The sequence below is a fragment of the Sebastes fasciatus genome, chromosome 19, assembly GCF_043250625.1.
Source record: "Sebastes fasciatus isolate fSebFas1 chromosome 19, fSebFas1.pri, whole genome shotgun sequence".
NCBI classification, from domain to species: Eukaryota; Metazoa; Chordata; class Actinopteri; order Perciformes; family Sebastidae; genus Sebastes; species Sebastes fasciatus.
The window spans coordinates 11632109-11653208 of NC_133813.1; the positions used below are offsets into that span (position 1 = coordinate 11632109).

The 21100-nt window shown below is 42.2% G+C and overlaps 1 protein-coding gene across 5 annotated transcripts in view; it reads right to left on the reverse strand.

The window, feature by feature from the left end:
• The window catches only part of rxraa (retinoid X receptor, alpha a), a 176481-nt gene that overhangs the window by 89709 nt on the left and 65672 nt on the right, over positions 1-21100 (reverse strand). The gene's annotated exons all lie outside the window — the stretch shown is intronic.

Here is a 21100-nt window from a genome sequence, read left to right on the forward strand (position 1 = left end):
TGGTGTAACAAAAGGCCGACTCCAGCTGAAAAAAAGACGCCAAAAATAAGATTTTGCCTTTAGGCGCTCTTTGTTTGATGCTCATGGGGTGAAGAGTGAGTTAAAAGATATATTCCCGCCAGCATCGTGCCACCATCAGACCCGGCCAACCTCTCACATTTACAGTTCTGTCGCCAGCTGGCCCTCACTCTGACCTCCTCACCAGCTCACTGCTCATGTCGGCTCTGTGGCTGGACCCGGGGCGACGGCTCCAGAGTGGACGGAGCCTGCAGAACACTGGGTGAGGCTGGCCTGGAGGAAGGCAAAAGAGCGGCCCGGGCAGAGAGGGGGCTGAGGTTAGCAGCTCTGTGTGGGCAAAATGCCAGATTAGGCCGAGGTGCCTCGAGGGGCTGGACGAGGCCGTCTTACTGTCTGTCTCTGGGGTCATGGGGGTCATTTTCAATAGGGAAGTCATTATCCGGCACAATGAAGCAACTGAGTAGGCTGTAACCCCCTCCAGACCAGCAGTCACCCGTCGCTGACATTATCCAGCAAAGAGGAAGAGCCACAAATAAACCTACGGCAGAAATGTTTGGCGGAAATACTGCTTGTATTACAGCACTCTAATATTCATTGGAGGAGGATGTAAAAATAAGTAAATACACCAGAAAGTTGGAACCAAATCAAACTATAAATTGCAAATCCGTGCCAAACTCTGACCCTGTGGCATGGTTATGGCTAGAAAGGATACGTCTAAAACTCTTGCAAGAGTTTATATGTGTTTGCGAAAATTTGTGTTCATGTATTTACTTCTGCAGGCATCCTGTATCTCTACACAAATTGCATTTGCAGCTCTGTGTGACATTTTTAGAGGCTAATTTGAATGCTTTGTGTAATTTCTTTTAGATTAAGGTTCTAGTAATGTAATGAAGTCATGAATCATGTTCAAGGTTAAGGTTGTTTTTTTATTATCTTCATCTTAATTTCATCATCATTTTGTGTTGATTTTGGCGGCCCCGACGGACAAAAGCAGTAGTGTTTCAAAGCACCAGAGTCCCTTTAGAAAACCTAATTCTTTTACTGCATCAGGGTCTGACAGTCTGCCCCGCGCAGTCCTGGTTCTGGTTCTCCCGTGCCTCCCCTTCCCTCCAGCGGGCCCAGCAATACAGCCTGGGCCTTCAGCAGCGTGATGTCTGTGTTGGCTCCCAGCAGGGACCGGCGGAGCAGCGAGGTGAAGCTCTGCACCGAGCTGTCCGCCTCCCGCCGAAGCTCTGACCGCCGGGAAGCCGGGTCTGGGTCGGTCCGCGGTGGGCTGGTCGCTGCCGGAGGCCCCACTGAAGTGAGCTGAAGGAGTTTCTAGTGAACTGGTATGATTTTGTCTGTTTACAATGTTAATACAACAGTCTTCTCTCCCCCGCGAAGGGCATCCAATCCCTTCCGAGTCCCTCCGATTACAACGAGAACGTGACGTCACATTACACAAGACAAATCCTTTCTAGCCATCACCCTGTTGCACTAACCCTTGCACTAATGGCCTTTTGAAATTCCTCAATATCCCTGTAGATACTGCAGACTTAAATGTGGCATATGGGTGGCATTTCATTTCATGATTGACACTATAGCCTCTAGCCAAAGTAGAAACTTCTGTGTGAACCTCACTTTTCTCAGTCAGAGGAGGATTCACTCCGTCTTTATCGACCGGGTAGCTCATGCGGATCTCATTGGCACCGGCACATCTCCGCAAATCCAAACTTTATTCATTCCTCATGAGGACCTTTAGATTTCCAGCAAACATCAAGAGCAGCAGGCGGAGGGGACCCCCCCTTCCTCCCGTCTCTGTGTTTCTGAGCCCAATAAAGCGCCTTTATTTCCACCATGAAAAACATGTCACTCTGGATGAGCTCAGAGAATGACATTTAAAACAGGCAAAGGGATATTGAATTAGTTCCCCATGATAAGCTGTCTGGGATGCGTTCTGCTTATAAGGGTGTGCAAGTGTGAGTTGGGTGTGCAAGTGTGAGTTGAGTGTGCACGTGCGTGTGCAGTTATGTGGGTTTCATGTCCGATGCATTCTTCAAAGCTTTGATTAGCGTTACGGATGCAGCGGAGACGGACGAGGCAAAGCAAGTCTGGACCAGCGAGAGCAAACACAGGCAGACTGAGATCACCCTGAACATCGCGAATGAAATAAAACAGACGAGGAGGGCATTTAGACTGTCTCATTAAAGTAGAAGCAAACATGTTTCTCCTCGTACGCTTTATCTCATTGTTTTTCCGGAGCACAATAATGCTGTTGTTGTTATCAGATGTTGGGAAAAAATACATCCAAAGACTCTTAAACACAGTTTTATGGAAACTGTTAAGTGTAAAAGCATGTTGGAAGGGCATGAGACGAATGCAATGACAATTTATGTTTCTATGTTTGATTCTACATAATAACGGCTTAGGAGATGGCTGGATTTGAGTCAAGACAATGTGTATGTGTGTGATTAAGTTCTGAATAAAAAATTGTTGTCTATCTTAAGGGATTAGTTCACTCCAAAACAGAATCAAACATGAGATCATTTCGGTATGATTTGCCAAAATCTGTCTGTCGTCACCCCCAATGCAAGAACTCAGTAAGTAAAGTTGTTTTGTATTGTGCCATGCATACACATCCAGAATGTAGTTAAAAAATTATACTACAAAAAGTACAGAAATACACATAAATCACATAGTTGACTGTCATGTCTGGGGCTGTGTATTGGCATTAATCTGGGGATATGATACGTATCATGATACTGGGGTAACAATTCAATATATTGCGATATACTGCGATACCGTCAGCAAAAGGATATTGAAATTGGCCTTCCATCTTTTTATCATCTGTAAAACAGAATATTTAAGGGTACTTTGTTATCCTCCAAGCGCTGAGAATTTAAACTAACACTAAAAAAAGCCTCAAAAGCACTCCTCCTACTTGAGTACCTCAATGCAGAAGGAGATTTTCAGTACTCAATGGATGAGGTGCATGCACTCGGGTTTCCTCTTGGAAGAATCTTGTAAAATTTTGATAAAAAAAAAAAAAAGTCCTGCTCCATCTATTACAATCAGCCACATTCCCCCCCCACTTTTACCAAATGAATCAATTCTCCAGGAACACGGCACATTCCTGGTTGTACAACGGGGGTTGAAGGCCAAACAATGACACATGGTACAGAGCTCTGAGCAATGTCACTGAACATTAAGGCATTAACATATGAGCCCAGGCTCCAAGTCAAACTGGACTTTTCCAAAATCAGGAGTAAACTAAGCAGACAGCAGCTCCCCCCCAAAAAGAGTCCAACACTGAAAGCCATCCACTGGAGTAATGTTCCCACGGGACAGAGCGGTGTTAACAGTATGGTGTTCTTGGGATTTCACCTAAAGAAAAACATACATATCTTTAGCTATAAATACACAGATGTATATGGTAATTTTCAGATAAATCTAATTACAAAAAATTAATCATCAAACAGTCAGTTATTTGACATTTGTACAAATATTTGAAGAAATATGATTGAGAGGCATGTACGTGTCTTTTTCCTCATAGCATCGTAAATCATTTTCAGTGAAGGGTTTTACTCTTCAGGCCCTTGAAGTAAAAATGATGAAAGTGCGGCAGCTTGGACGTGTATGTGCAGGTTCAGGATCTGTCACGAGAGGTTAGATTTGGTACATGTCTGGTCATTAAATCTCCCATATCACACTGCATCAATACGTCTTGGCTCGTATACTTTAGCAGGTCCTTGATTACAGAAATGTTTGATCTCGCTCTTCACTTCTAAAGCAGCAAGGATCTCATTGGCTTTAATAACTGTAGGATCCAATCTTCGGGGGGGGGGACGAGCTCAAACGCTCCCCCCACTTGGAGCCAATCAGCATTATCCATACTGGCGATTGAGGGGGATCAGAGCAATGTAAACACACTGGGGGTTTCCTCATTAAAGATAGGCTGCTAATGAAATCGCATCCAGCATTTACAACCTTGTGCTAATGAAGGCAAGCCTTTGAGATGTTCCGCTAATGAAAGAAGGGCTTTTTATTGATATGAGGCTAATAAAAGAAAGGCTTAATGACAAGGTTCTAATGAAACAAAGGTGTGTAAATTTGCCATTATAACAAACCTCACTGATAAGAGCAACAACTGAAGTATTTTCATTAACGGAACAATTCTCATTCATCACAAATAGATCGGTGAAAGTGCTCGCAGATTTTTACAAGATCCTGCAAGTCTTTTGAATGAAATACATTGAAGCATTTATGAGTGTTTAAGGGATTGCAGCCGAGCTCTCTTTAAGTGCAACGATTGTTCGTGTCCCACGTTGCTAGGGTGATCAAGCCCAAGGTCAAAGTTCATTGGGCCCTTAATGCATCTCCCAGGTGCAATAAAAAAAAAAAGCCTTTCCCACATGGGACTCCAGGGGCTAAGGTCCTTGTAGAGCGCGTAGGAGGACGGACCGGCAGAGGAGCCATCAATCGCCACGCTCATCGTCGTGGACACCATTCACCTTCAGCTGTATACTAGAGCATGCCTCGAAGCTCCACATGAGGAGAAAACCTGTTTAAGACAGTTCTATACTCCCTCCCCTCCTCTGCAACGGCCTTGAACACTCGAGTGTGTCCATCAAGTGTTTGCCCACATGTCCTTCAGATATCCATTTCATTGGATTTTCTGTTTCGTAGGACAGAATGAATGAATGCTGATTAACCATTGAAACCATGTATCAAGCAAAAAATCCTTCCATTTACTGTTTCCAAATACATTTCTGTAGGGCTGTTAATGGATTAAAATGTTTAATAGCGATTAATCGCAATTTTTTTATCTATTCAAAATGTACCTTAAAGGGAGATTTCTCAAGTATTTAATACTCTTATCAACATGGGAGTGGGCAAATATGCTGCTTTATGACCATAGTTCTCTATTTTCTATCACTAATCGCCACTATGTCAATTCTTTCTGCAAACACATTACGTGTTTGCGTTTCATGCCGTTTCCCTATCAATGAAAAGGCACGAAGTAGGAGACTTAATGATCCTCTGATGTTTGCTTTTCTCTAAAGAGACCTAATCCCATGCCCCACCGTCTCATTACACCAACAATTACCACTCTGACAGAGCCTATGTGCTGAAACAACTCTCCCTGTTCTTCACTCCAGTGAGCTCTCTGTGAGGAGCTAAGAGACACTTCAGGACCCATCAGCTGATAATCAAACACTTCTCATCTGAGCGCCGCATCCCTCTCTGATCCCGATCATCAGCATGGAAAGCATCCAGCCTGCTTCTGAGTATATCTGCTCCATCAGCAAACTGTCTTCCCTCCCCCTAGATGATATCCATTTTGAAGGGGAAGAAAAAGACAAATTTAAACATGCCTCTGAGCTCTTATTTATCTCAACCAGAACAAAGCCGCAGCAGATCTATCATGACAACAAAGCAAACCTCATGAAGATTACTGGAGGCGATACCTAGATGCTGATCATACTATTATACTTGCTAGAAAAATAGACTTATTTTACAAACACATGTAAATCGTTTTGTTGTTGTTTACATGTTCCTCTGCCTATCCGGATTGATTACACGCCTTCTTTCAGTTTCGGAAACACTGCCTTTGGGTTGAAATTCCACCCTGATTCCACCCTGACGCTTGATGGGCTACCGCCAGGCTCCCGATTGGACAAACCCTTTCACTCAAGGCCTGCTGCTCCCATCTTTCAAACCGGAACCAACATGACGGCTAGTTTGGAAACTTTTTCACGTATAATAAAGTATAGTATTGTATATTTAATGTAAGTTTTTCAGGAGTTTCCAGGGTGGCTGGTCGCGCTGGATGGACAACCCTGATTTGCATAAAGTAGCCTAGACCACACCTTTAAGTATGAGCGACCAACGTGATGGTCTGTCTCTCGAAACGCAACGCTGCGCTACCAGAATGCATTCCACAGCTGCTTATAGATAATGAATTGGAAGCGTATGGTATGTGTCCACAGTTCCTGTGGACACATACCATAAGTTAGACCCCATTACTGAGACCTTGAGGGACACAGGAAGGGTCAATCGGAGCAGGTGAACTGAGTCTGAAGACATAAGATGAACAAGGGCTTAAAGACTTACAGGCCTCTGCAGTGTGTCGTGTATTTTATTTGGTATCTTGTGTCAAACCAAACAGGATGCCCCTTGTATCAAGGCTTGCACGCAGAAAAAGTGCATACTAACCTGCTTTTCACTGTGGCTACAGATTCTTTAGAGCCATAATTTGCTCGGCCTTGGATGAATTAGAGCAACATCGGCCACCTGAGGGCTTCTTTTAGCCCTAATGGAAGATTAGACAAAATCTGCAGAAACAGATACCCATGAAGACCTTGGCTGGAAGACATAATTCTCAGGTTCAGCCACAACAAACCAGACCACTTGCAGCACAACTTCCTTTCACAAAACGACTAGAAGGGTTGATGGCTATGAGTAGTCCTCACTTAAGCGGAAAACAAAAAAAAAGTGACTAAAATCTGCAACTTGCATTTGTTTCTTGAGCTGTGAGTCACAAAACCAACCGCTGTTTGAGGTCTGGGCTGGCAATAAAAAGTTAACTGGACAGCTTTATTGAATGACTTATTAAGCCACTGTGTTTTGCGAGACCTAAACTGGGGCGCTTTTGAAATGAACAAGAGCACCTTTCTGTAACGGCTCTTTCAAAAAAAAACATGCCTTCCTACTTTGTCTGAAATTGAGTCTGCACTTTCACACAGTCTCAGAATAATGAAAGTGGCAGTTGCCCCGGTGTGGTATTTGAAGCTGCAAGGCATCTGTAGAAAAGGTAGAGCTGACAAAGATGACCTTTGTAAAAGAGTGACTTTTAGGACAGTTATTAGTGAGCAGCACATGTCTATCTACAAACCATAGGCCGTTCTCAAAAAAATGTTCTAGAACTTTTTAGACCTTTTAACAAACTTAAAATTACAATGTGAATACACTCATTGGATTAATTTAAATACTAATTAAAATAAAATAAAATTCTGTTGAGTTAAATCAGGAGTTTGTTTTTTACTTATTGTAAATGCATGCTGCTTTAAGAAATATAAAGTTTGGCAAAACAGCTAGAGAAAAGTGGCATATAGATTTTTTTATTGAATGGCAGCAAGAGACAACAAACAAGGACAAAACTGCATTGAAATATTGCTCCACACACCATCACCTCAACACTATTTTGCACCTATTCGATACAGCTTAAAACCTTGACTGATGTGCCTCTCAGTTTAAAGAAACATATCATTATTAAACAGCGCTGCTGCTCCGCTGCCTTTGTTAACACCAGAGTTATGACTACTCTCGCAGCGCCAGACATAATTTCTGACACTTTGTAAAGAGAACACACGTCTGGAGACAACTAGTTGAAAGTGTGGTTGTGGTTGTGGCAAAATATGCCGCTGACAAAGCTCCGCCCACCGGGTTTCCTTCCAATTCTGTTGCAGTTTTCTGGTGTGAATAACCAACCTCACCTCACCCACGAGTCACTGGATTGGTCGGTGTAGAAGTTGTTTAATCTTTGAGTTTGATTTCTTTCCCGCATGCACCTTTATGCCAAAACCAAACTCGATTGCTTCCAGACATACAGTACACCTGCAAACATTACGGCTGTAAAGTTATGAAATAAGTCTTCTAGGAGTATTCAATACCGAATGACAGACGGATGTATTTTTGGCTGTGGCTCTTGTTCACCTTTCCCACAGAGATGTTGCATTGCATATAGCGCGGTGCCGGGGTTAAGCTTAGATGACACCAAGGCAGTGCTTCCTGATAATTTATAACAGCCATTTGTCTCACTTTCTGTGACGTGATGAAGCCAAAGGCAGGCCACTGGTGAGCAGCCACAGACATACAGGGTGGTGGTGGGGGGGGGATAAAGTGTGGTAAATGAGGTTAGAGGGGAAGAAAAGAAGGGGCCGGTTCAAAGACTGCTTGTGCACGTCAGAAGCTTTCTCTGGGGCAAATAGGGGAACAAGGGCCTCACTTGCAGTCCAGCAGCCGGAGCAGCTCCATGAGCGAACGGCTCTAATCAAATTTGTGTGATTGGACTCAGAAAGAGCTGCGAGGGGAAAAGAGGCTCCTTTCACCCGGGAATGGACACAAGGAAGCATTTAAAAATCTACTATTCCTCTGCTGATCTTTACAGTAGCCGTTCACATGACGGACTGTCTGCCCACGCCAGCACTCCTTGGCACGGCGCACACTGGCCCTTTCTCAGCTGTGAAATATCACCCACAGAGAGGGAGAGATCAAACTTTGTTTTATGTGCGTCCTCTAATGGATCGCGGGGCGGAAATTCATCCAACATTTTGCAGGATTCACCCTAGATTGCACTGCTTTTATTCTAGCGTCAGAAGTGCTATTTTTAGTCCTGATTAATGGTTGCAATCGGATACGGTTCTGGCCGTAGTTCATGCCCTCGATTTTCCTTGATCGTAGCTGACATTTTGGAGTGATCAAAGAGAATTACCTCGAGCAACTGATGTTAAAATAAAGCTTGGCTTCACAGTATGTAGATGAATATTCTGTGGGGAGGCGGGGGGGAGGGGATCTAAGGCATCAACAGCGCTGCAGAGGTGCTCCCAGGCAGAAAGTGAGGTGTGGTACAGTGCAGCGACCTGTGGCCCACTCACTGGCTGCCTGAGTCCTGCTGGAAGGTCCCTGAGCACGCTTCCTGTTAGCCCGCTAAATTGACGCCCACGCTCCCGTCTCTACAGGAGCACAGAGTCGCCCATTAACCTCCTCATGCCGTGTACATCTTGAATCTGCGTACTGAGGATGTAAATGTGTACAAACAAACACCCAAGGACAAAACAGGAGGAAGGACCTGCCACCCACGTCTCCTGTCCTCTCTTCTGAACAATCTGTCCTATAACTCTGACCCAGATTCACCAATCAAGGTCGAAGCACGCCGAAGTCAAGGCATGCTCACTCTGTCTTTGTTGTTGTAAGACCTTCTGCATCCACCGCCTCACTGAAGCTGGCATGGCACATGTATAAACGCAAAAATTCTGACCCAATCGACTACACTGAAACATCTAATCTCTCAAAGGTTTTTTTGACAACGTTCTCTTATGAAATAAATGCAGGGCTTTTACCTGTACCTTAAAAATATTTGGTTATATAAGAAATGCATGATGCATAACATTTTCAATTTTAAGAACATTGGGGAAAATGCCAATACACAATCCAAAACCCACAGATTATAACAGAGAGAAGCAGCAAATACTCACATCTGAATGGTGGAACTAGCACATTTTTAGTATTGACTATAAAAAATTTTATGGAAATATAAAAGGTAATTTCTGTATGTTTTTAGACACAGATTAAAATGGAAATGCAGCTGCATTTTCAAAGCTTGATTAAAAGACAGGTACATATACACATCATGGGAAACAGTACGTTTGAACCTGTTACGTGAAACATTAATATGGAGTGGTACATAATTTAAAAACCTGAATTAGAAACATCTGGAGCCACAGCTGCTGTGCATGGGTGTGCACTAAAAAAAACAGAACGACAATAAAAACACTAAAATTCATAATACAGTCGAATAAGAATTACACAAGACAGACCGCTCGCAGGACAGTTTTAAAAACAGGGATTAAGTGCACTCTTTGGCTAAAATGCCTCTTTAAATTGGAGGCATTAAATATCAATGGGGGCTTTTAAAACCAGCAATGTTGATTCCAGCCTGTTTACTGTAAAGCTCCATTAGGGACTCCAGAAGGGGGAAATATTGAAATAATCCTGCCCAGGATTTTGAATCTACAGTAAATTGGTTGTAAAGTGCACACCTCCGATCCAGTATCACTATATGACTCTGAGCCAGGCTGAACTGAGGAGGTCTTGGACAGGAAAACGGTGCTTACAGAGAAAAGTCAAGATTTGGAATGAAGAGTTTGGGCCAAGATAATGAATGGAGACAACAGGGCTCTCTCACTGAATAAAACTTCAAGTATCAACGTTTCCGGTCCCATGATATTAATGGCATGGCTTAAGACTGCTGTAGATTGACTCTTAAAAATAAACTTCCACCTGGCATCTATGTGCTCCAAGCAAGTCATTTGTGAAGGAAATCCAGCTATTCAAGGCATTACTTCTAATTGTGTGAGACTGAGAGAGACTGTTCCTTTGTCTGTTGCAATAACCGCAATACTGCAATACCGTGCTATTGACAAGCCAAACGCAGGGGGTCGCAAGCAGCCGCCACAACCGCTATGTTCCCGTCTTTGTAATAGAGTGCTGCGTATTTACGCTATGCTACAAAAGGCAGCAGCGTGGCGAGGTGCTATTCTCTGTACAAATACCTCGAAGACCAACCGTCACATCCTACATGTAGGCTACAAGTGCTGAACAACAACAACTACAACGGAGGAGAAACTAATACACATAAATCGGCGGGTTCGTCCTCTCTCGCTACGTGCTTCAGCCTTCCCTTCATCCAGAGCAAGAACTCTACCTTGTATCATAATAACCATATGCAAGCAAAGCTCCTCAGCTAAAAAAAACAACACGCAACGCCTCATTGCCCTTTTGTGTTCCATATTTAACAATAAACAAGTATTTGATTAGTTTCAAAACAGTCATCTAAAAAGCAACAATATACCTAATAATAACCTAAGAATAAAGCTTTTTTATACAGCAATAAAATCAGGATAAGTGAAGTAATTTACAAAGAAAATGGCAATAATACCGCATACTGCACTGCTGAGCCAATCATTATCACCGCAGGAGGAATTCCATCACCGCGACAGCTCTAGGTGTAAACAGTTTCTTTTTTTTATACAGCGTCTTGGAGGCTGAAGCAATTTTTGTTGTTGTTTTTTTTAATAAAAAATATGTCAGGACTGAGGAAATCCAAATTAGACTGTTACATAAATTTGTGTCAATAAACATGTTGTTTTAAAAAATTACCTGGAAGATGACATTCATTTTCCCCAAACTAACCATCTGAGGTAGTTTTAAAAACAACAAAGGCCTAATTAATCCTGAGGTCTTCAGTACAGACTTGAGGACGTCCAGGAGAGTTCTGGCTAAACTTGCTCTTTGGCTCTTTATGCATGTTATGTAAAAATTATGAAATACGGCAAGAAGGAGCCAGAACTCGGTGAGCATTTTAAAGTCACCACTAAAATAATTACTCTTACAATGGGCCAATCCTGCAAAAAGATTCATGATAATAGACCTTCATTCATTGTTTTGAGTCTTACCTTCAAATCTCTATAGGAGTGATTACTATATAATAATCGATCTCGTATAATCATTTGTTTCGCTCAGAGAATGCCATTCAAGGTGGGAAAAATAATTCCCCCTCCTTGATAATGTAGCTGTCCAACCTTGAGCTGTGAATACAATATAATGCATATAATGCTACCGTTTGATGTGTTCTGTGCCGTTCAATATTCTGGACTTAGAGAAGAAAATTAAAGTGATATCTTCGTTGGAATTTGTTCGGAAAACACTAATTGCACATTGAACAAAAGCAAAGACTTCTATTTCACAAAGCCTTGACATTAAAAAACACCCAGGCTACATCATTAATTGGTATTTGCAGAGAGATAATAGCCTGTAAACCGCTTGTTATGGCGCCATAGAAAAATAGCTTGTATGGATGCACTTATAAAATGTGTACAATCACCCACACGTGGGGTGTACTGTGCTCTCTGGGAGAGTGAGACAGCAGCTGAGGCTGAGGCTTGTTATGGGTTACAGTATTATTGCAAAGCCTGAGTGATCTCTTGTGCTCTTCAGGAATGGATACATGCCACGCATTCCAAGAGGCGACCAAACCGTTACACTTGAGACAGGGCCAAGCAGGCTGCAGCTGCTCTTACAGGGACGTCCATTTAGCCATTTATCTTTTTTACCATCTACCCTCTTCTTAGATCCAAAGGCTATATTTTTGCAGAGCACAAAACTTTACCTCCCCTTTCTTTTCTCTTTACAAGCATATGTGACAGGAATATTTAGCTGAAGGTAATTTGCCTGGCTCTTCTGATCTTTCCGCATTTATTAAAGTGCAGGTGGCTGAAGCAAGTGGCATCACGAGTACCAAACCTGTAGACTGCTGGACTGGAAGATTTCTCCTTTCGTCAGTTTCAAGAAAAGAACAGTCCTTCAAACTGCCAGGAAAATAATCGTGTATTAAAAGAGGAAATTTATGTCTACGTCAGACGTCTAGGCTACATTTTTGAAAAAAAAAGAGACATCTTTTGAGCACTTTTTTGAGGGTGATTATGCAACTTAAGTCTTTGGATGACACACTTAGAGAATGAGGCTCCATTCTGAGTATATGCACTATATTACAGTTTGGCCTGTTTTCAGTGGGTTACTCATACAGTATGTATAGCATCCCCACTCCTCTAACACTGTAAAATAAAGAGGGCAATAAGAATAATGTCTACGCTTTCAAACACCAGAGCAAAGCCAGACAAAGGCCCACATGATGTCACGGTGAAATATGCAACACTTAATTGGATAATCTTTTATCTTTTTGCATTTTATTCACTACTGCAAGTCACAATAAGCTTCAAGACAAAAACACCACGACAAAAAACGGTAAAGAACCAGATCATACTAATTTGGGTAGAATCATACCCATAAAATATAATCTAATCATTGAAATAATCAACAGCATCCGTCTTTGCAGTATTATAAGAGTCTTAATACTGAATATGTATTGTGTACTGTCAATTAACAGACTGAAAAGGATGCGTTGGCTTACAGGTCAGGGCCAACGTGAGGACGCCCGAACAAAGCGGAGAAGAAAAGAAGATGAAAATCTCTATGCAGGGTCCGAAATTTACATCCGTCAAGCGCCAAATGCAGGTAGATTTTCGGTTTGGCGAGTAAATCTGGGAAGGCTATCCCCCACATTGGAAGAAGAGGTATTAAAAAAATATTTAAATTTTACTTAGCTGCATTGTTAACATCAAAAAATCCAAACAAACATGTAACTGAATTATTGATTAAGTTCTCTAAGTTTATTCAACCTTATTAACTCAATGAAATGTAGGCTACTGAAACAAATGTATATGTGACACAAAAAGGCAATTTATCATTTTAGCCGGTAAAAAATATGCTTGGCTGGTGGATTTTTTCCATCTACCAGTCCCCTTGGCCGGTGAGTCAAACAGTTAATTTTGGACACTGTCTCTAGAGATCCCTCACAATGCTGCTTAATGAAAACAGAAATAAAAGCTGCTTGCAAAAGTAAAATGTGACCTGCTCCATACTCATCAGCTGACATTTCAGTTATGCAGAAATGATTCTGCATAACCGTCTTGTGGGTAAAGATCTTGAGGAAGCCATTGAGGACGAGATGACTCACGACTTCAGTAATAAAACATATTCTGCTCTCATTCTGCGAGTTAGTGTCACTTAATTTACATGACGGATATCTTCATTTTTGAAATTGGTTTGTGTTCAGTACATAATCAAGGACAGAGTTATTGGACACAGTTATTAACACACCAGGAGGAAGAGGACAAATCCTTGGATCAGTCATAAAAAAAGGAACAGAAATATACAGACAGCAGCCAGCATGGGGGCGAACAAAAGGGAGAAGAATGGAGAGGGAAAGAGGGATGGAGGAAGAAGAGGAGAGCAAAGCAACGCTTAGAGACTGTGGGAGAAAGAGAGAAAGAGAATGAAAGGGAGAGAAAGGCAGAGAGAGGCAGACAAAACTAGGTCAAGTCACATGACTGGGATCGACTGTAGGCAGGATTAAATATCCTACAGCGTGTGGTCATTTACACAACAAATGTACTTTTTCATTTTACAAATTATTTCTCTTCCACGGGGGGGATGAGTCTCGGCATAGCGAGTGGGATGCTACGCTGGATTCTGGTTGGAAGCGAAGGCTTTTCAGCGAGCACAAAAAAAACGGGCGAGCATTAAAGACTCGAGCGAGCCGTTCCCTCTGAGACAGGAAACAAAGCCGGAGCCCGAGATAGCATGAAAATGATCATAACAGGAGGGAACACGGTTCCAGTATGAGATAGCTCCATTGTGACAGGCTAATGGCTGTATCATGCACTGTCCATTATCCTCGGTGAAGGAAAAAGACAGGGAAATGTTCAAAAACAAAGATGTCACGCGTTCCGACTGCTTACAAAGTGACAGCAAAAGTGTGCCGTAACGACTGGACAGTAACTGTCCACTGTCACCAAATGTGGAATTATTCATTTGGACAATTTTGTAAGACGATAACACAGTATACAACGAGAACTATTGCTATTTTGCAGCAGTTTTTGTTAAGATTTGCAAATTGGCCTTCAAAATCTCAAAGTATATTTGTTTAAGCTCTAGGTGAAAATCTTGCAACACCCGGGATAGAAGATCATGATTCGCACTTTTGATGACATTAGACAATAAATAACTTTTCTGCCTTGTGATTGCATATTACAGTGGATCAAGAAGCACATGCAGAGAGGTCAACACATTGTTTCAATCATTTCATTTTTCGGTATAAACAACATGTGCCAGCTTACTGTCCCGTACACCACAGATGTGAATATTGTGAGTCTTACATTTGGCTTAATGCTTAGTTACATCCTGTACAAGAGTCAACTAAAACACTGGTCAAAATTAAAAGTTCATATTTTACTATAAAAAAAAGTCATCAGTTAAAAATATGTGAGGCTAAATGGCAAAAACTTGCTCACAATGAGGGCAGTTCAATGGTGACTCAAAGCCTGTCTGAGTGGATTATCAAATGAATGACTGAGATGCACATACAGTATAATGCAGGGTGACATGATGTGAGATGCTAAATGTCACTGGTACCCATTAACCCCTCCCTCCCGCCGCCCACGCTGTTCCACGGAGAGAGGAAACTATGGCTGCCAATCAAGCGGAAAACTACAGGCTAAGCTGGTGAAAAGCTCAGTGGAGCCCAGAATGAAGAATATCAATCATTAATTCACATTTATATATAGTATACTATACAGTATATACGTATGTGTGTGTGTGTGTCTGCATGTGTGATTGTCAGAGAGAACGCATAGGCACTAGACTGTCGCTAGCTGCTCGTCATTTCAATAAGTGAACTATAACTGGAGATACGAGCCAATCAATGTGATGTAATGCCACTGAAGGCCCAGACCAACATATCGCTCATCTCTCCAATCAGTTTGACCCCGGGGCTTTGAGGGTCACAAGGCCAGGAGCAGAGCATTTAGATCACTTCATTTTAGAGTGCAGATAAACCAGTAGGCAGCTACTACAATGAATATTACCCGCGTGTCATACTGTTTGCGTGAGCACCGTGTGTGCATCGCGGGACCTCTTGCTTTTTATTTCGGCCCCCATGTTAACAGGTTAGAGCAGCCACACTGCCCGCAAGAGCAGCACAGCTCTGCTGCGTATCACTTGTGTCTCTTGTGGAGATTCAAGGTCCCGCCTATTTTTTAATGCATGCCGCGCGTGGTTCAATTTAGCCACCGCGTGCCGCTCACACAAGGCAGTGTGGTCCGGGCGTCAGATCTACAGAGTTGTACACTGAGGAAATTATGAACAGATGACCTTATATTACATACATAACCCTCGTGCTACAGAATGTGTTTACATGAATGGACTGATGAGAACTCAATGTTGCATTTTCTTTGAAGTCTATATAATAACTGCATGTAATTATTATCATATGTCATACTCTTATGAATGTCTGATGGCTTTTAAAAAGCTGCAATTTTACAGTATAATCTTTCCAGACCAGGATATAAAAATGTTTTACTTTGAAACATTAAATAGTATTGACCGTATAATTACCAACAAGATATACTGCCAACAGTGTGTTGTGAGTTTTTCTGTAAGAGAATAAACAAAGACACATTTGTCTACTTGATTATCACTAGTTTAAACTTTTGTAGCTACATTCACCATAGTTGTGGGTCAGATAGTGATTTCTTTAAATATAATATAATATTTAATATAACTACTAACTGCCTCTTTCTGTGTGTGCACTTTCTGAATGTAAGATTTATGACAATTTTCTTGCCTCAAATGTAAACAATCATTTTAGTTGGTATTTATTAGAGGCATTTATGAGATAAAATATTAAATTCTTTGGTTAACCTTAAGAGATGTATCTGAAGTTTTTCTGTGTAGACCAGGAGTGAGAGCACAAGCCCTCAGGTGCATAGAACCAAATAACTACAGCAACAATAATCTGGTTTATTTGGATACTGTAGCGAGGTCGAGGTCGAGAGGTGAGGCACCTTTTGAGGGCTTGCGGCGTAACTCCTTCTGTTGAAATGTCATCCGTGACATCACTGCACGTCTACCTGCAGACGCCGCGAGACGCGATGAGCCAGCGAAGCATGAGACTGCTCCAAAAATACTAAATCTGCCTTCCGGGGCAAAAACTCTTATCTCAAATAACAATTACTGACCAAGAGAGACAGACCGTCAGATCGGCTTAGAGCTGAGCAACGGTGCGTTCTCTTAAAAAGTAGGGGTCTAAAACAGCAAAGTTAATTTGGATCAAGGGACAGGCAAGAGAACGAGCCGGAGCAAGGTCATTCTGCAGGGCCGCGCAGAGATGTCTGCATACAGGATAACCTAAAGGCACAGGGAAAATGCTTCCCAGTGCAGCATAGTGGAGAGGTCGTGTGTATTACACGGCCCTCAGGCTCTCAGATTCACATTTTAAAGAAAGCAAGCCCCACACTGTCATGATCGGATTTTAGTACAAAGCCTGGCAGTGAGATACCTCTTTCTAAGAATGCATGTATGCATGCATTTATATCAAATTGTGCCCATGTACCTCCATTCTTGTGTTGGTATTTGAATCTATTTGGGCTGAAACAATTGCAATGAATCGATTAGTTGACAAATATAACATTTATCAACAAGTTTAATAATCAAATAATTGTTTAAGTCATTTAGCAAGAAAAAATATATAAATATTTCTTGGATCCAGCTTCTCAAAAGTAAGAATTTCACAATTTTCTATCATGTAAACTGAATATCTTTGGGTTTTGAATGGTTGGTCGAACACAACAAGACATTTGAAGACATCATCATGAGCTCTGGTAAACTATAATGGCCATTTAAAAAAGAAAAAAACAATTAACCGATTAATCAAAATCCTAAAAATAACCATGGTAGTCACAGCCTTAGTATCTTTTTGTGTTTTGGTTTAAATATTTCTGCTCTGCTGCAAACAGTATTTCTATAATTCGACTGTCAGCTAGATTTATTTATCTGAATAAAAGAAAGAAATCATTGTTACATGTCAACCCATACAACCTGCACAAGCACACGTCATCATACAAGTAAACACAATCTAACATCACACACACATGAACTGTATCATGAACATCAGCATTCCTAGAAAGGAGTCCAACTTGTCAGTTCAGCCATGCAGAAAGATGTAGGCCAACTGCAGAGCAACATGGGAAAAAATATCAGCTCAGTGTCCTCATAGAAAGAGAGATGATTGACCAACTGAAACACCACATTTGCCTTCTCACTCACAAAACCAGATAAACAAGGAAAATAGAAGGGACACTTGCACTTTGCTTGACAAATAATGTCCAATTGATAAAAATTGTTTTTATCGATTAGATACTAACTGCATTATATTACTTGATTTCTCTCTTCATCTTTCACCGGTTCTCTCGTTCACTGTCATCTATCCCCTTCCATGCCAGCATGTCTTTCTTCCCCTCCTCCTACTCCTCTCTCCCCTCACTTTCTCTCTCTGATCACTGCCCTGCTCCTGCCTGTGCGTACTGCAGCTCTCAGGGGGGGCCCAGCATCAGTAAGCCCATCAGAGGGAGACTGTGATGCATCTCTTTTGATCAGCACAGTCGCCACATTAGCATGTACCTCTGCGCCCCCCCCCCCGCTCCGAGTGAGCTACCTGCCTGTCAGCGCCGCCGACCCATGAGGAGCCTCGCCCAGGTGAGACAGAAGGCGCTCGGAGCTTGTCTGAATCTTAATCGCTAATGAACACGGGCCTCGCTCCGCCACCGATGACAGAAACAAGCTTGTGATCTCACAGCAAGAGAAGGACAAAAGCCTCACCGTACATCTGTAATGTACTGTAAGGGGCCCCGTGGCTGAACGCAGCGCCGTGCACCCTGCGAAAGATGAGCAATACAAACCGACTGAAGGTGTTGATTCAATACTGAGAAACCTCTTGGGGACTTCATACCTCAAAGGGAGGCTTCATGAACACACTCTTTGTACGTGTTTTTCAGTGACAACAAACTAATACATGAAAAAGCTTTCTGAAAATCACACAAAGGTTTGTGTTTTAATCATAATATACAGTGGCTCTTTCATGCTATACCAGAAAAGACTGTCAGTTCTGGTGAAAGCAAAGCAAAGAGGTTATTTTCATGCTATAATTTAAAGTTTAATGTCTGTGGAAAGTAGAGGAATTCTTTCTTCTTTTTTTTTGCTGGTTTTATGAGGAGGTTGTGTTTGGCCCAGAAACGGTCTAGGTCTGGGTCCACAGCCGGGTGCCCTCTCACTTCTGTGCCACTTAATTAGCCCGGCCCCGCACAAAGGGGAGTTGGTCACATGGGCCCAATTTGGCCCGCTATAAAGTCTGCAAGGGCTCAACATGCATTACTACAGGAGTATTTACGTGCCTGCCGCACCAGGGTAAGAGACTTTGAAGACGCGGAAAACAAGATGGAGAAAAAGGAAGAAGAAGTGAAAGGATGGAGAAAAAATAACTGAAATGAAAGGAGGGGACCCTTAAATTCCAGGGAATTTTTCCAGATGTTGCACAAATATTCTGCTGAGGCAATCCAGATGTGCTCACTCTGTTTATTCCCTCCTTCTGCTCGCTGTTCCAGTGATTTCTCTTTCTTCCCTTTCTTCTCTTTCACTCTCTTTCTCTCTCTTTCTACCTCCCACCCCCCCTCCGTCAAGCAGCCCACATCAGTGTGTCCCTTTTAAGTGAGGGCTTTAATAGCCCCCAGGGCACCTTAGCATCCACTAGGATCCTGTAATAAACATCCACTCTCATTCTCTCCAGCACATATGTGTGTGTGAGAGGAGTGTGTGTGTGTCAGAGAGAGGGAGATTAGGTGCCTTGTTTTATCGCTCTTTGGATCAATTAACAATTAACTCTGTTACTAACAATAGCTGCACTGATGCGATGAGAAAAAAAAAAAGGCATGCACACAGTGAAGCAAGACTTAAATGAAAACAACACGCTTCCTGCTTCCTTTTTTTTTTTTTTAGCAAGCCTCCACAATGATCCGGTTTTGTTTTCCCCCACTTTCCATCACTTCTCCTCAGTCCTCACCTCTCCCACAGAGCGTGACCCAGCCACAACCCCTGACCCTCCCTCTCCCAGACAGCGCACTGATTCTCAGCTGCTCAAACTCTGCACTGTTCCAGATACACCACTTCATGAATCAGTGTGTGTCGGGGACTCCCCACCACCACCACCTCCACCACCACCGGTTCAGAACATACATGTTGCAGCATCAGCTAATCGTGCACATGGAACATAAAAGTACACATGTGCAGGCTTGTACACACTTGACATATATGCATGCCCAAGCATACACACATACCTCTTCTGATACTAAAGTACATGCAAACGTGCAGAAACGATTAGTGAAGAAATCAGTCAACATACATTTTTGATAATCAAGTAATTGTTTAAGTCATATTGTCAAGCAAAAATGCCAAATGGTTCAAGCTCCTGAAAGGTGTCTCATGTCATTGTAAACTGAATATCACCAACCCGATCTCATGGAAAGACGTATAAATAGCACACCATTACAAGGACATTCTGCATGAGGAAGCATTTTAGCCTTTTTGTATGTCATTTATACGCCTCTTTTCGTGTGTCATATTTACGCCACGCAACATAACTATAACGGTCGCAACAAAACCACTTTGGTTTAGGAAAAACATCATGGTTGGGCTTGAAAGAAGTATGTAAACAAAGCAAAATATGTATGGAAACAATGTCACAGAAATAAAGAAAACACATCACAACATCACTTGCATAACTTCAAAATAACTCAACACTTTGGGACACAAACACCGGTCTCCTGGTTTAAAGTCCTGTGTTTGTTGGACCCATCCACCTCCCCTTACCACCCACCATAAGCGGTCTTTCTCACTTTTTATTCTACGTCACTAGTTCTGAGCGCAGATACGTACATGGTTCATAAATTACACGCCAAAAGCAAGAACAGCGTTCTTATTGCACGAGAAATGACTTGCGAATTACCATGTCATTCATACGCCATTTAGTGCGACCTGGCTGATATCACACAAAGCAACCAATCTGAAGATGTCACTTTGGTCTTTGAAATTGTTATGGAACTCTTTTTAATATTTCCTGGCATTAATAGACTAAATGATAAACTGATTAATAGAAAAACAAACACCAAAAACACATTAACAGTAATGAAATTAACGGTTAGCTGCAGCCCTAGTGTATGTCAACTCAGACACACACACATACACATCCACACAAATGCATAAATCTACACAGCTGCACACGGTCCTGCCAATAGCGGTCCTGTTCCGCCAACAACTCAACGCTCAGATCTGTCCTGTTTAATCTGCAGCCTTCTCCTGTTTCCCAGTCTGGGCTGAAACAGAAGAAAGCATCCTAAAATGTGACACTTGAACTTGTCAAAGCCGTTCCGTGCAGGCAACTGTCAGCACTTTGGTATGCAGAACTGCTGATGACAAAGACATGGCCGGCACCTGCACGCTTGCCTGTCTCTGTCTGTCTGGTAAACCTGGTTGCTCAACTTTCTTCTCCTAAATAGCACAAACAGATTTATATAGAAGGTGGGGTTGCATCTGCACTGAAATCATTATGTTAGAGTGTCGAGAAGGAAATGACACTGTCATGGAACAGCGATACAAAAGCCATGTACGTAATCCATTTACATGACTCTGAGAACGTTTTCCTTGGCGGCACAATGCGAGGGTTTTCTCACTCTAATAAGCAGGTTAACACATTCTATAGCAAATATGAAAGAGCACTCAACTCAGCCGCTGCTTAATGAGCTTTCTGCATTTATTCAGTCTTCTTACTTTCAGTGACTAAGAAGTGGTGCTCTGTTAAAAAAAAAAAAAAAAA